The sequence below is a fragment of the Microtus oregoni genome, unplaced genomic scaffold, assembly GCF_018167655.1.
Source record: "Microtus oregoni isolate MIOR12 unplaced genomic scaffold, Mior012 000043F_ref0000047, whole genome shotgun sequence".
In the NCBI taxonomy this organism is placed as follows: Eukaryota; Metazoa; Chordata; class Mammalia; order Rodentia; family Cricetidae; genus Microtus; species Microtus oregoni.
The window spans coordinates 5,535,711-5,540,694 of NW_024543210.1; positions in this window are offsets into that span (position 1 = coordinate 5,535,711).

The following is a 4,984-nucleotide window of genomic DNA, read 5'->3' on the forward strand; positions in this document are numbered from 1 at the left end:
TGGGTATCATCCACATCAGTACGCCAAGTGCCAGCAATGAGGGTAACAGATATGAAGCGCTGGACTATGGAGGCTGAATGCTCAATGCCAGGCAGCTGTGGAAATTTCCAGAACTCGGCATTAGGTGCTTTGTCCTTAGGGGGTACCCAGACTTCAGAGGTCATGCACACCACTGAGAAGTTTCGCCGCAGAAGTCCAGATTCCTCAGCCACGCTTCCACAGGCTGTTTCCCTCCAAGGTAACTAGTATTGTTCAAAAAGAAATGCCCCCCCCCCCTTAGGCTCATGCATTTGAATACTTGGGTCCCAGTTGGTGATGCTCTTGGGGAAGGCTGTGGGACCTTGAAGAGGTAGATCCTGGCTGGGGAAAGTATGTCCCTGAGGGGTGTGCTTTGAAGACTTATAGCCACATGTCACGTCTGGCTCCCTCACTCTGATTCCTCTATGGATGAAAGGAAATATGATCAGCCAGCTTCTTTCTCCTGCCTGCTGCCTTGTCTTCACTGCCACGAGGATTCTGTTCCCCTGGAACCACACACCAAAATCAAGTCTTTCTTCCTGATGTTGCTTTTGTTTGTGGTGTCTTATCACAGCCTCAGAAAAGAGACTTATATGGTAGTTTTTTTTTCTCACAATCATTCCAGATGTTTCTGGTCCAGGAAGATTGAGGGATGTGAGCATAGGACTTCTGAGCATAGCTTTTAGGAATTATGGGTTTGACCTTGAGACAACCATACCCAAGCTAGAACCTCTTTGGCGTTTGCTCACTCAGTGTGATATGGGCCTTACCAGCATCTCAGAGGAGGAGGATGGCGGAGGAACACTCAGGATGTTGCACCTAAAACTGTCTGGATTCTGCATGTACAGTTGCATCATAGGCTCGACCCCTTGGGGGAGGGCCAGCTGGCGAAATGAAAAGACTCCACCCATTTACCAGTTCAGCAAAGAAATCTAATTGTTCTTCTAGGAGCTGCTGAGATCCCCTCTGTGAGAACATCGCTTGCTGCACCGAAGCAGTCTGTCTGTTGTCCTCTCTTTCAGGGAAGGGGTAGTCTTGCTCATTCTTGATGCTCCAGGGCCCAGGACCAATACGTTTTACATGGTGAGAACATTAGAACAATTTCACACACCATTCCTTTGGCTTCCCATCACACAATAGAAATTGCTCCAAAGTGCAAAGTCTCTGTTGTCATCATCTTATGACCGTCTAACATTCTACAGAGCTGCGGCACTACGAAGTTTATTGTGCCACCTTTTCGTCTTTGTAAAGATTGCTGGGGTGAACATCTTCACGTTCCTGGGTGGTGTAATGAGTTGCTGTAGGGGAACAGGAAAGCTAGGAGACTCTGATATTTGAATTGACTCATTTCAGTGAGACGACACACACTGTAAGTCCACAGCCATGGAATGCAGACTAAAATAACTCCTTAGCTTTACCTGTTAACTTTGCAAGACAACATAAAAATAGTGCTCATTTTGGGCACCAGTGCCGACATAAGGAATCAGATGTACTTGTTCAGTCATTTACTTTGGCAGTGGAAATGTGAACAATTGGACAGTGAGTTAAAAAGAGTAGCCCTCCCTTTTGGAGGATTGCTGTTGTTAGCTTGTTATTTTGAGACGGCATCTCACTATGTAGCTCAGGCTGGTCTCAAACTCATAATCTTACTGCTTTGACCTCCAGAGCGTAGGTGTGTGCCTCCACAGACAGCTGTGGACACGGTTCCGAAGCCAGGATTTCTCACAGATGTTGGAAGAATTCACAGTCTGTCCACGGCTACCCCTTAAGGAAACAAAGTTCGCCTACGTGCAGAAGTTGGCTTCTACAGGATTCTAGTGCAGCGTGGTGCCTGCTCCAGACTGGAGGGCTGGAAGTGGGGCTGTCAATCTTGGACTTGTAGAGCCAGTAGCTGCTTGTTTAGTAGGAGAGCAGGGAGTAGTAGGGACAGGTTTCCTACCTTGCGCACGTGTGTCTGTCTGCTTGATTTTTGTATGCTTATGACTGAAGGGTAGGTAGGCACCTGGAATGTCAAAGCAAGAGCTGGAAAGACTTCAGATCGTGATGGGCTTTCTTGGCTGGCCATGTCTTCCCCTGTAGATGCTGGAGTAACTGGAGAAGTAGTCAGAGGCTTTGGACTTTAGAAGCTCCTCGCCAGCTTCTGGGTGGAGGCGAGAGGCAGAGAAGCCAGCCAGCTATGAGGCTATGACAGAACTCTCCTGGGGAGAAACATAGATGTGGGCCTTTGGGAAGCGAATGGAATGGAGAGGAGGTGAACTCCATCATTTTAGAACTTCTTCTTAACTTTTCTCCACAGCCTTCCACTAGGCCCCTTCCTCGGGGCAGTAAGCAGCCTTCTGTGCCCCCTAATGGTACTCAGAGTCTCCTAGAAGCCCGAGGTGCCTCCATCAGCTTGACACATTACAAAGCTCACTAATTGCACGCTGGCTAATTGCATAATGCGGTTATCTGCCTAGTGGATTGCGGCCCAAACGTGGCTCCACGCGGGATAATTATTCTGGATAAGTGAATGACTGGAATGGGTACAAGATTCTGTCCCTTGGTTGCTCTCCTTTCTCAGAAGACAGCCGCTGTGTGGGGTAAAACATAAGACTGAAAAATATCTCTGGGGCCTGTGCACCACGGCGACAGGCAAGCGTGTGGTGTTTCAAAGAGGAACATGCAAAATATTAAGTTTGGATCAAAAAGAGCATACAACTGTTCCATCCTTGACATGCATATGTTCCGCCTGATGATTGGCAGGACTCAGTTTGCTCTTGCCCGCTTCCAGCCGAGCAGCGCTTCTCATTCTCAGCTCAGGCCTGTGCATGCTGTGCACCCCCCTGTGAGCCCGGGCCGTGGTCCACACATGGCTCCAGGGGGTGTGACTGGGTCTCGGCATCTACTGTCCTACTATGGGATGTTTCAGAGGTAGAACAGGTGAAGTAAGGGCCTGAGATGGTGCCCCCTTCCCATTCTCTCTGACAGGCCCAGTGGAAGCTCAGGGCCCAGTGTAGAAAGCTTCTCAGGGAATGGAAGACACCCCTCTTTGGCATTGATTTTCTGTCCTAGCCAGCATCATCTGTCGGCTGGACACAACCTCGCGCCACCTGGAAAGAGTCTCAGTTGAGTAATGTCTTTATCTAGTGGGTTTGTGCCCATGTCTGTGAGGGATCATCTTGATTATTAGTGCAGGAGTGTCCATCCCACCATGGTGGCACCCTCCCCTTAGTCTGTTAGCGAGTAGCTGACATGGGCCTGCGTGAAGCAGGCAGCTGCGTTCCTGCATGGCTTTTGCGTTAAGTTCCTGCCTTGAGTTCCTGCCCTGACTTCTCTCAACTATGGATGGCAACCTGAAAGCACAAACAGAAACAAATCATTCCCTCCCTAAGTTGCTTTCGGTCATAGAGTTCCACCACAGCAACGGAATGAAACCAGGACACCTGGAGAGATCCGGTGACCGGGACCTGGGCCCCCGAAGGCAGAGCTGACAGGTGCCGAGAGACAAGGGTTTTTAGGCGGCACATCAGTTTTAATGATGCTTTCATTTCCATGCTTCTTAGAAGGTATTTGAGGCTCAGGGAGGCAATACATGTTCTGTGGGGCCCACAGCTCACTCCCCTGGGGCACAGGGGGTATATTTGGTGAGGTGGGAGGTGTAAACTGCAGCTGTGTGGGGGGGGAGTCACAAGCAAACCACTGGCTGTCTCTTTTGGACAGGCTCTGGGCTCTGCCCCTTGCTGGAATTTTCCTGCCATGGGTCTGGTTTCTCGCTAGGGTATCAGCACCGCCAGCTGCCTTCACCTGGCTCCCCACAATGGACACTTCCCATCCCAATACCTGTCTTGCCTTGGGGGGGGGGGTCCCTGTTCTCTCATGGGTGAGTCTATTATTATGATGCTCACCAGGCTTTGGCAGGGCAGAACTTTCTGGATTCTATAGCACTGATATGAATGATTGCTGAGAGGTCTGCAGACCAAGCCAGAGTCTTGGGCAGGGATCCTGGCCTGCTTTGACTTCCTTTTGCCATTGTGTATGTAGTTAAGTTCTGGCTCCTTGGTCCTCAGTGTTCCCACCTGTCCAACGAGCACACAGTGTATCCTTGCTCTGGTAGTTGGTAAGGCTGAAACAGGGTAACAAACACATCCTGTGTGGCCCGTGCCTGTTTTCTAGGATGTGGTCTGTCTCAGGCATGGTTTGTCTTCTTGTCAGGGTCCCTGCCATCATCATGTCGCATGGCAGGGAACTTGGTGCTATGAGAGTCCAGTGGAGTTAGAAGCATGGTCTCCATTCATCTTACGTGTGTGTGTGTGTGTGTGTGTGTGTGTGTGTGTGTATCTGGCAACTGCTCAATCTCCTAGGGGACCATGAGTGGAGGAAAAAGAAGTCCCCAAATCTCAGGGCAAGTCTGAGTGCCCGCTCCACTGCAGCAGCATGCCCAGGGCTCTCTGAAGGTCGAGTTCACCTCGTGTGCTTGACCTAATGTCTTCGAGCTCCCTTGAGGCTGTGCCAGCTGGTGTGGAGGGCCCAGTGGGTACAGGTACAGACCACAGCTACCTGTCCTCCGCTCAGTCCTTGCTCAGGCAGGGCACACAGTGAACTTGGGGCATTTTTACTGAGCCACATCCTTGTCTTGGGGTCCTGTTGTACTTGTTCTCAGCCCTGGACACAGAGGGCAAGGCTGTAATCAACACCTCTGCAGGGACCAATCAAGCCTGCTTTCTGATACTGGCAGGTGTCTTCCTCTGTGCCCAGGGGCTGGCTTCATGCCTGCCCTTATAGTCTTTGCCTTGGGCATCTGGAGCCTCAGAGAGGCCAAGGTCTCTGCTTGGGGGGCTGATCTTGGGGAGGAGAAAAGAGACAAGATAGCTGACAGATGTTGAAGAATTTTGGGGAACGTTCTCTGTGTTCTGAAAAACTCTGGGGACACAACAGGCTGAAGGAGGCTGAGGCAGCTGGGGCTAGTGGGCTGGGTGTTACTGTAGGT